This window comes from Sorex araneus, chromosome 4 (genome assembly GCF_027595985.1).
Source record: "Sorex araneus isolate mSorAra2 chromosome 4, mSorAra2.pri, whole genome shotgun sequence".
Lineage (NCBI taxonomy): Eukaryota > Metazoa > Chordata > Mammalia > Eulipotyphla > Soricidae > Sorex > Sorex araneus.
Window position 1 is genome coordinate 158,686,980 of NC_073305.1, and position 12,401 is coordinate 158,699,380.

General features: G+C 39.2%; 1 pseudogene; it reads right to left on the reverse strand.

Annotated features, from left to right (window-relative positions):
* Positions 1-11,369: 11,369 nt before the first annotated feature.
* LOC129404764 (U2 spliceosomal RNA) lies at positions 11,370-11,527 on the reverse strand (annotated as a pseudogene).
* Positions 11,528-12,401: the final 874 nt, after the last annotated feature.

Genomic DNA, 12,401 nt, shown 5'->3' on the forward strand with positions numbered 1-12,401 from the left:
TATCCTTCTTTCTCGGGAAGAAACGCGGCGTGGCATCAACCATAGTGTGATGTCCATTAAGCAAACAGACCTGGTGGCGTGGGAATGGGATATAAGGGGAAAAATTATGTACATGGAACAGCGGGACGCTGGTGGAATCTCAAGCCGGAGCCGATACCAGCGCAAGACCTTTGGTTCCAGAAACTGCTTGCAGACACTCTACTAGACTATCAACTAAGCCAGAGCCCCATGCCGGCTGATGAAGGGAAATAACCATTCTTTTCGGTTTTTTTTCCCTTTGTCAGACAGCGTGGCGATTAGTAAACAGGCGTGAACTCGGTGGCACGGGGCAAGGGGGAAAAAGAAAAGTTATGTAACAAACAGCGGGACCTAATATCTCTATATTCTTAGCAATGGAGAACTATCAAATGCTTCCTTGGCAATAGGACTGTCTTTTTCTTTTTGGGGGGAAACCCCAGCAACGGTAGTGAGTTGTGTGTTGAAACATGGAATGTAATCGAGATAAAGCGTAAACGAAGTGAAACTTATCACTTACAAGGGTGGGGACTGGGGAGGTGGGAGGGGGCGGCAGGTATACTGGGGGGGTTGGTGATGGAAGATGGGCACTGGTGAAGGGAAGGGTGTTTGAGTATTGTATAACTGACATAATCCTGAGAACTATGTAACACTCCACATGGTGATTCAATAAAATAAAAAAAATAAAAATAAAAGGATGACTGTGACAGTGACCACATTGCATCTTGATTTCCATAATTTCTCTTTTGGAAGAGTGTCATACCTAGGGGATTATTTGTTACTTCCAGCTTAGCACTCAGGAATCTTTCCTTGTGGAATCCAAGGACCATTCAGGGTGCTGGAAATCCAACGCAAGTTAATCATATGTAAGGCAAAGTGCCTTACCCACTGTGCTTTCTCTCCAGCCCCAATTTTCTTTTCTTTTTTTAAAATTTATTTATTTTATTGAATCACCATGTGGAAAGTTACAAAGTTTTCAGGCTTATGTCTCAGTTATACAATACTCGAACATCCATCCCTTCACCAGTGCACATATTCCACCACCAAAAACCCCAATATACCTCCCAGCCCCTAACTCCCCCACCCCCACCTGCATAGGTGATAAATTTCACTTCACTTTCTCTTTACCTTGATTACATTCCATATTTCAACACAAAACTCCCTATTGTTGTTGGAGTTTCCCTCCCAAAAACAGCCCTGCTGACAAGGAAGAGTTTGATAATTAGTTTTCCATTACTGAGAATGAAGAGATATGAAGTCATTTAGGAGTTCTGGATTTTAGTATTTTAGTAACTAAGTCGAGGGAGATTTATGTTAGAAATTGCATCATTTCCCTTCCTGGGGCAAATGGGGCTATGGCTTAGTTCACAGTCTAGAGACATTGTCCAGCCCCAATTTTCATAATTATCTAATTCAAAGTCTTAGGTTTCAATCATTAAGCTTACTAATTCTTTGGGATATCACTCAGTGCTTTGTTTCTGTTTCCTTATTTCCTTGTCTCCTTGTGTGCTATATAATTTTGTAATTTATGCACATACTTATTAGGAATATACTAAATAGGATCATGGTAGACATAATTTGAAGTTGCATTTATCCAAGAAAGATTTATAATAGCTTTTACAGAAACCTCAAAGCTACCTACACAGGACCCCTTTCTGTTAGCTTTTCAAGTTGAGAGTTCTTGGATTCTGCAGGAAATGTAAACCTAAGTTATCTAACATTTTAAGTGTGCATCTCACACTCCATGTCCTCATGTCCCTGCATATTTTTCTTCTCAGGATGTATAACTATTCATCATATTAATAATTTTCATTTATTTTTAAGTCTTTTGCTTAATTTACAATAATTTCCAAATAGAAATTATTGAAGGGCAAGGATTTTTTTCTGATTTGAGGCTGGGGTGATAATACAGCGGATATGGCTTTTGCATTGCACTCGGTCAACATGGTTTTAATCCCCCGGACACATATGGTCCCCAGAATCTGCCAGGAGTGATTTCCGAGTGCAGAGCCAGGAGTAAGTCAGCCCTGAGCACCAATGAATGTGGCCCAGCCGCATTCCCCACCCACACTGTCAAAAAAGAATTTTGTCATGATTAATTCACAGCTCTGACCCAAGAACAGTGCCTGGCAAATAGTATATAATAAATATTTGTACAATTAGTAAAGAAGCTGGTGAAATCTTAGCGACATCATGTTAATTAAAACCTTCTTTTATTGTTTTCAATTATCTCCCTAAAGTATTCAAGACTCCCATTATTATTAAGTATACCATCCAAGTTCTCCAGATTTAAAGGTGGAATTTGCTAGCCATGCCTACTGCTCTTGATATCTATTGAATAAATCTGGCTCTTATTCACTCATAATTCACTGAGCTTCTTATCTATCTAGACAGGATTTTCTTTGATCAAGATTATCATGTTCCTTAAATATTATTTGGATAAAACAAATACTCCATATCATAACCAACTCTTCATATCTCTGAGTTAAAAGAAGAAGCGTGTATATTTTATAACTATATCCATTTATCTGGGATAAGTATCTTCTTCGGACTGGAGCGATAGCACAGCAGGTAGGGTGTTTGCCTTGCACGTGGCCGACCCAGGTTGGATTCCTCCATCCCTCTTGGACAGCCTGGCAAGCCACCGAGAGTATCCCACCCGCACTGCAGAGCCAGCAAGCTACCCGTGGCATATTCGATATGCGAAAAACAGTAACAAGTCTCACAATGGAGATGATACTGGTCAAATTGATGAGCAATGGGATGACAATGATACAGTGATACAGTGATAATTTGGTGAGGTCCTGGAAAGCAAATCGATAAACAATGGGACGACAGAGCAACAGTGCAGTGTAAGTATCTTCTTCATTACCTTATCTAATTTTTAATGGATAATGTAGATCCGGTTTCTCATGATCTTAAAATTTAAAGACTAGACCCCTACACACAGTAATGTTAGACAACTTAAGAGAAAACAAACATCTTAAGTTTTATTCCTTATTGCATAATTTATTAAAATGATCTTTCTGCGACAACTTCTGTAAATGTAATGTGTTTATTTATATATTCTTTACTAAAAAAAGAAAAGTTGCATTTGTATTAAAAGTACTAGAGACTTAAGGGCCTTTCCTCTGAGATCAGGCACAAGACAAGGATGCCCACTCTCACCACTCCTCTTCAATATAGTACTGGAAGTACTTGCGATAGCTATTAGACAAGAAAAAGAGATTAAGGGCATCCAGATAGGAAGGGAAGAAATCAAACTCTCACTATTTGCAGACGACATGATACTATATCTAGAGAAGCCTAAAACCTCTACTAAGAAACTCTTAGAAACAATAGACTTATACAGTAAAGTTGCAGGCTACAAAATCAATACCCAAAAATCCATGGCCTTCATATATGCAAACAATGAGGCAGAGGAAAGGGACATGAAAAAAGCAATCCCATTCACAATCGTGCCCCAGATAATCAGGTACCTCGGAATCAGCTTAACCAAGGAAGTAAAAGACCTTTACAAAGAAAACTACATAACGCTACTCCATGAAATCAAAGAGGACATGAGGAAATGGAAACATATACCCTGCTCGTGGATAGGGAGAATCAATGTTGTCAAAATGGCAATACTCCCTAAAGCATTATACAGATTCAATGCGATCCCTATAAGTATACCCATGACATTCTTCAAAGAAATGGATCAAGCAATCCTAAAATTCATATGGAATAACAAACGTCCAAGGATAGCTAAAACAATTCTTGGGAAAAAGATGATGGGAGGCATCACCATCCCCAACCTCAAACTTTACTACAAAGCAGTAACAATTAAAACAGCATGGTACTGGAACAAAGGCAGAGCCGTAGACCAATGGAACAGGGTGGAATATCCCTACACACAACCCCAAATGTATGACCATCTAATCTTTGATAAGGGAGCAAGAGATGTGAAGTGGAGCAAGGAAAGCCTCTTTAACAAATGGTGCTGGCACAACTGGACAACCACATGCAAAAAAATGGGTTTAGACCTTGACCTGACACCATGCACAAAAGTCAGATCAAAATGGATTAAAGACCTCAACATTAGACCACAAACCATAAGGTACATTGAAGACAAGGTCGGCGAAACCCTCCACGATATTGAAGATAAAGGTATCTTCAAAGGTGACACGGAACTAAGCAATCTAGTAAAAACAGAGATCAACAAATGGGACTACATTAAACTAAAAAGCTTCTGCACCGCAAGAGATACAGTGACCAGAATCCAAAGACTATCCACAGAATGGGAAAGGATATTTACACAATACCCATCAGATAAGGGGTTGATATCAATGGTATATAAAGCACTGGTTGAACTCTACAAGAAGAAAACATCCAACCCCATCAAAAAATGGGGCGAAGAAATGAACAGAAACTTTACCAAGGAAGAAATACGAATGGCCAAAAGGCACATGAAAAAGTGCTCTGCATCACTAATCATCAGAGAGATGCAGATCAAAACAACTTTGAGATACCACCTCACACCACAGAGACTAGCACACATCCAAAAGAACAAAAGCAACCGCTGTTGGAGAGGATGTGGGGAGAAAGGGACCCTTCTTCACTGCTGGTGGGAATGCCGACTGGTTCAGCCCTTCTGGAAAACAATTTGGACGACTCTCAAAAAATTAGATATTGAATTCCCATTTGATCCAGCAATACCACTGCTGGGAATATATCCCAGAGAGGCAAAAAAGTACAATCGAAACAACATCTGCACATGTATGTTCATCGCAGCACTGTTTACAATAGCCAGAATCTGGAAAAAACCCGAATGCCCCAGAACGGATGACTGGTTGAGGAAACTTTGGTACATCTATACAATGGAATACTATGCAGCTGTTAGAAAAAAGGAAGTCAAGAATTTTGTAGTCAAGTGGATGGGCATGAAAAGTTTCATGCTGAGTGAAATGAGTCAGAAAGAGAGAGACAGACATAGAAAGATTGCACTCATCTATGGTATATAGAATAACAGAGTGGGAGACTAACACCCAAGAACTGTAGAAATAAGTACCAGGAGGTTGACTCCATGGCTTCGAGGCTGGCCTCACGTTCCGGGGAAAGGTCAACTCAGAGAAGCGATCACCAACTACATTGTAGTCGAAGGCCATGTGGGGGAAGGGAGTTGCGGGCTGAATGAGGGCTAGAGACTGAGCACAGCGGCCACTCAACACCTTTATTGCAAACCACAACAGCTAATTAGAGAGAGAAAACAGAAGGGAATGCCTTGCCACAGTGGCAGGGTGGGGTGGGGGGGAGATGGGATTGGGGAGGGTGGGAGGGACACTGGGTTTACGGGTGGTGGAGAATGGGCGCTGGTGAAGGGATGGGTTCCAAACTTTGTATGAGGGAAGTATAAGCACAAAAGTGTATAAATCTGTAACTGTACCCTCACGGTGATTCTCTAATTAAAAATAAATAAATTAAAAAAAAATAAAAAATAAAAGTACTAGAGACTCACTGCCACCACCAGATAAGCTTATCTCACAGCCTTGTTCCAGAGACTCATAAATAAATCTCAAAAGAGATCAACTAGCCACAAAAGTTTCTCAGATAGTTGATCCAGGTTGATACCTTGGTGGTGGGGGGAGTAGAGGAATCTTTGGGTTGGAGGAATGGGCCAAGATCCTCCCCTATCAAAGGCTGTGCAGCCACACTCACATCCTAACAGATACCATACTTCTGGTCTGACTGTCCAGTTAAATATTCTGGATTTTCTGGAGCATGTGGCTGTGTGACATCTCCAAACTCTACAATACTAACATCCCAGTAGTAGCACATCAAATTGGATGGCAATGTAATGTTAAATTGGATGGGAATGTAAAGGCCAAATGATCTTTACTAACATAAGGTTTAACTTGCAGCAACATTTTAGTAAACCCTGAGACAAGGACTTAATGTCCTCGTGGTGAGAGAGAGCAATTTTCACAAAGTTTTCTTTTGCTGAAATATTTTTTGATCATTTCATTAGCCAGTTAGTGGTACCAAGCAAAAATAAAATTAATTATTGTGAACCTGCTACAGGAGAAGTCTTGAGGGGTGGTTGGGAAAATGGAGACATGGTGGAGGAAAAATGACAATCATGGTGGAATTGATGTTGGAATCTTGAATGCCTGTAACAAGTCATCATGAACAACTTTGTAAATCTCGGTATTTAAATAAAATGGGGGGGGAGTGTATTAAGGAGAGGAACCAGCATAATAGCAGTGGGCAGGGCACTTGCTGTGCATGTGGTCAACCTGGGTTCCATTCCAGGAGTCTGATATGGTTTTCCAGAGTCCCTCCCAGAGTGATTCATGAGCAGAAGAGCCAGGATTAATTCCTTAGCACTGCTGGGTGCGGCAAAAAAAAAAGTACAAAAATGTTTCAAAGTGAAGAATAATACTCATTTCCAAATAAGAAGAGTGAGATCTAATGAATCTTGTTCTTTATTCTTTCCGTTTTTGTTCTGTCCAAAGATCAGGAATCAAAGCATGTCCCTTTATCGAATTAAATGTAACAATTGAGAATATGGAGATGTAACTCAATAGTAAAGTTCATGTTTCCCATATTTTAGGCCATAATTTTTATACCTTGAATATGTGCACACATCACATACATACATACGCACATAAGTGACAGTTATTTTGCTGTTGCTCTGGGGTCACAGACAGGTGATACTCAGGACTACTTCTGACTCTGTTCTCAGAAATTATTCCTGGCATGGCTTGACTGACCGTGGTTGTTGCAGGGATCCAACCCAGGCTAGCCATGTGCAAGGCAAGCGCCCAACCAACCGTATATCTCTCTGGGCTTCTCAAGGACAGCTTTTACAATGTAAGAGAAAGCAATTGATTTTATAACCCACAGTGAAATAATCCTACTCAATTGCATACCCAAAATTAAAAAAAAAATTTTTAGTTGAATCACAGTGAGAGTATCAGTTGAAGAGTTAGTGATTGGGTTTCAGTCACATACTGTCCCAGCAACTATCCCTTCACCAGTGTACATTTTTTACCACCAATGTCCCCAGTTTCCCCCAACCACAACTCCCTTCTCTATGTCCTTTGTGGCAGGCACTTTCTCTTTCTCGTCCCCCCCACCCTCCATCTCTTTCCTTTTTACAGGCCTTATTATTCAACATGTCTTACTATCTTACTACTTCTTCTCCCCTTCTACACTGATTCTTGTCAAATAAATGTCTGAGATGAATCTTCACAATTATACTAATTTTGCTGCTTACTCATATCAATGAGAAATGATAAAGTAGCAAACAATACATACTATTCACATTAAATGTAAATGATTTTGGAGGTGAAGAGTAAATAATGCAATGTAAACCTAACTAAAGGATCTCATTATGTTTTGAATTCTTTTAATTCCAAGGTCAGACTGGCAAACCATTTGAATCCATAACAGTTTCTATGTGTGCAGATATAAAGTCACATTCTGTGTTACAAAGTCAGTACATTAACTAGGTAAGATATTTTATGTGTTTCTTTGTATATTCATAATAAAATTCAGTGATTTCCTTTTCACAACTTGTTCCCTAACTATGAGCATACCAACCATTTTACCCTTGTGTTTCCTTTTTGAATCATTTGTAAATGAAGGAATGCATTAAATTCAAAGATAGTACAAATAAATGATGATCATTGACTGCTCTAACATATATATGCCTTATTTAAGAGTTGTTTTTTTTTAAACAAAACAGAACAAAATTATTTTGTGGGGGCAGTGGAGGGACAAAGTTTCTAACAGTGCTACTACCAATTTTGGACTCAGGGATTACTTCTGGTGATATTCGGGAGGTTACCAGGTGCTGGGAATCAAACCTGGGATTTCAGTGTACAAAGCATATACCGCAGCTCTTTCAGCTTTTTTCCTTGCCCCAGTTTTTTTTTAAGTTATTGTCTGCACTGTAGCACTGTAGCATTGTCATCCCATTGTTCATCGATTTGCTTGAGCAGGCACCAGTAACAATTGGAGGGACAGGAGAGATAGTACAGGGAGTAAAACACTTCCCTTCCCTTGAATTCCATGTGGCTGACCCTTATTTCAATCCCTGGCATGTATGATCTATCACCTGAGAAATAGCAAACTCATTCACACAGAACCAGGAATAACCCCTGGGCCCAGCAAGTAAACTCACACACACACACACACACACACACACACACACACACAGAGAGAGAGAGAGAGAGAGAGAGAGAGAGAGAGAGAGAGAGAGAGAGAGAGAGAGAGAGAGAGAGAGAGAGAGAGAGAGCGCTACACTTTTAAAAGCTAGGAGTAAATGCGTAAATATACCATTCAACATTTTAATTTCTTCTCTAGAGAAAAATAAGATCATGTTTGACTAAACTATGCTTCCATTCCTTATCAGTGCTTTTCTCATTTACCTTGCAAGAGCTTGATTCTTTAAATATATTTAAGAACTAGAATACCACACAAATGTCCTCACAGTTTCAAACCAGTTAAAACAAGTTTTCTGAGGCACCAATGCTAAGCTAAAAATGAATTTCACAAGCATGACCAAATGCACCCATAGTCATGTACCTCCATAGGAGCCAAAAAGCATACCTGAGAGGGATTAAAATAAAGGTGGGCCAATACGATGAACAAGCTATTGAACTGACATCATCAGACAGATCTTTGGACCAAAAGAAGAGTCACTCTAATTCTACTCACGAAGACTTTCCTGTAAACCAACAGCCACTTTCATTCTGTGAGATCCTCTACTGAATCTAAGAGAAAACGATCCCCCTCCCTACAAAGCACATGGAGGTGTTTCTTCAACTTGGAAAGCAGGTCGCAGGTCCCAGAAGTTGCTGCTAAAAAAAATTATGAATCTGAACTCTCAAATTAGGGTAACATTTTTAATAAAATATTTCAAAAGGTTTTACTTATTATTTATATAATAATGATGAAGATGATAAAGGTGATAGACATATGTGTTCCCTGATGATTCAAGCATAGTTGAGCACCAAGAAACAAGAAGGAAGTCAAAAGACAGCACTTGTCCACACTTGAAAAATCATGAAGTGTGTAGGTGGGAGAGCACAAGTCATACAATTCAAGACAAATGAACTGTGTCCTGAGGGTAACATGCCCAAGAAACACCAAGTCTACATTTGCATTAGGGAGCAGTGTTTATTAGAACATGCCCACTATCAAATGTGTCCTTCAGTATGCAGTTATTAAGTACTTACTCTGGCCTTTAATAATGAAATTTTAATTTATAGTCTCAAAATATAGAAGATAAATGTGGAAAGGTCTAGGTAAAATTTGTGTCTAATAGAAAGATAATAATGGTGATTTTTATAGAAGCCTTAGAGTAAGGTCAAAATATAATTGGTCTTATCTTTTAAATAAGTATGATTTTGGATAGATGTTTCAATTGAAATACAGAAAAGACACTCCAGAGATTATATAAACCATCTTAATACCTTGTCAAACTACAGGAAAAACTAAGTTTGACTTTAATATGTCATTTATCTGCTTTATTTTCTATTTAGCACTGGAGCGATAGCACAGTAGGTAGGGCGTTTCCCTAGCACGCAGCCAACCCAGGTTTGATTTCTCCATCCGTCTCGGGAGCCCAGAAAGCTACCAAGAGTATCACTCCCTCACAGCAGAGCCTGGCAAGCTCTCCGTGGCATATTCGATATGCCAAAAACAGTAACAATAAGTCTCATAATGGAGACATTACTGATGCTCGCTAGAGCAAATCCATGAGCAATGGGACAACAGTGCTACAATGCTACAGATTTTCTATTTATATACTTGAAAAGAAGAGATGGGAGGAGAATGTGGCACTGAATGTTATGAGAGAAATATGACTTAGGTAATCATGAAATTTTAGTAAGAAGGACACTGTTAAGTACTCCTGATCCTCTCTAATTCCTCATACTTTTTCCACTGATGTTAGGTTAAGAATGAATAAGAGAGGGGCTGGGGTGATAGCACAGTGCGTAGGGCATTTGCCTTGCACTTGGCCAACCCGGGTTCAATTCCCAGCACCCCATATGGTCCCCTGAGCACTGCCAGGAGTAATCCTAAGTGCAGAGCCAGGAGTGACCCCTGTGCATCGCCAGGTGTGACTTAAAAAGCAAAAAATAATAATAATAATAAGAAGAAGAATGAATAAGAGAGAGAAGGAAGCTGGTATCTAATTCTTTCACTACAGAGCTGCAAGAGTATAGCAAAATCTTCTCAATGAACAACAACAATAACAACAAAATCCTATAAGTTGGAGAAACAGAAATACAAAAGGCATAAATCATAGGGTTTCTAATCATGAGCGTCATATAGCAAAGCCGGTGTGCAGAATTAGGAAACAAACTCAGAGCAAGAGCAAAGCAATATAGGAGTTGTGTGGGGGGACCAGCAGAGAGAGAAGATGATGCTCCAGTATGTTACACTCTTCTAGATTTACTGGAGAGTTTCCCAAAATGTAAGGTCACAGGTACTCAGGTACAGTAGGTTTCATGCAGACTCAGGAATCTGCATTCTAACATGAGTCAGAGATTTTTCCAATTCAAAATACACCAACTTTATAAAAAACCTTGTTTGGGTTAGAGAGGTAGTACAGGAAATAGGACACTTGCCTTGTAAGCAGCCCACCCATGTTCAGTCCCCAGAATCCATATGGTCCTCTGAGCACCTGGAGGGGTAATTCTTGAGTGCAGAGTCAAGTCCTGAGCATCGCCGGGTGGTGTGGCCCCCAAACTAGAAATATCTTGCTCAAGGAATCAGAGAAGTGTTTTTTTTCCTTTGACAACAAGGAAGCAAAATTGATTTTTTTTTTTCTCAAGAAGTGTGTTTCTCACCTTATTCTGTGTGTAGTTAATTTCAACATCCTTTGGGAGGCATGTCGGGTCCACATAGTGCAGAACTTGTGAAGCTGATGCAGTGGGCACTTAATGATAGCTTTACTGATTGTTCAGTCTCTGACAGTGCCTCATTACTCAAGGTAGCACAGAAAGTCAGGCGGAAAACCGGAAGTGAGAAAACAACTTTCTCAAAAGGGTTGTTTCTTCTTGAACATATAACTACATGGCTTTGAGCAATAGATTTCTATTTTGTGCCCACTGCCCTCTTTTTTTATTTACACTATGTCTTCAATATTATTTCTTAATTCTGTAACATATTTGTATGTTGTACAATATGCAATTACACAGACATTCCATAATTTAAATTCTCACATTGTCAGGTATAATATGACTTCTAGGCTTTTGCAATTACATGGAAACTGGCCAAGTTGGTGATATGGCATTTTTTATATTTCCTGGGATAAATCCTTCAAGTCCCAGGATACAGGATGGAATACCGATCAAGAATAAAATGAGTTGACAATAAAGTTGACAGAGCAAGCTCCTATTACAACCCCCTGCTCCAAAAGTCCATTTAGTATTCTGTCCTTAGATAGAGGACATATCAGATATTAAATAGATAAGAACAGACAATCACTTGATCTTAGACCAAAAGGTTGAGAAGTAATTCATATGTGTTTTTGCTTAGCCTTGATATTGAAATATATTTCTTCATATCTTCAGTATACTTACTGATTATCACAATGATTTCCAAAAACTGCAAGAAAACATTTTATCCCATGTTTGATCTCCAGTATCACATCAAGGCCAGTTCAATATCCAGCATCCAGTATCACAGGCAAAAGGTTCAGGTTCAATCTCCAGTATCCCCTGATAACTGCTGGGAGCAATTCCCTGTCACAGAGCTGGAAAATAGCCTCTGAGCAGCACTGGCTGTGCCTTCTCCACAAAAAAGTTTCTTATGCCCTGAGAAAGATAGAGGAATGGAACAAGTCAAGTTTTTCAGATCAGCAGCAGATGTATCCTTTATATTCAATAATTATAGTTTACTAAAACTCTGTGACAAATGTGTATTCAGTGCCCCATGACAAAGCTTTAACACACCCAATTTCAGGGTCTGCAGTCATACAGCTGCTAGCTCACCCACATACACAGTAATAGCATCCAAGATGTCCAGTATATCAAATTTAAAACTTTTACTAAAGACAGACTTTTTGTGTGTCTTCTAGGACTTGTTTATGCTTTGCAGAGACTGTGATTCTTAGAGTTTTCCAGTAAGATGCTCTCATGGAAAGAGAAAGCTTTGCAATTAAAAAAATAAATGAGGAGATTCAAAAAGTAGTCACAAAGCTGAAAAGTATTTTATGGCAATGATCTTAAGGTGAAGTTGAATCTTAAAGGTATGTTAAGGTAGATAGTGTTTATTCAAGATTGTTAATGCTAAAACGATCACCAAGGGACTAAGTAAATATCTCAGCAGTCATGGATACTTGTTTTGCATGAACTGGAACTAGGTTTTGAACCCAATACCACAAACCCTTC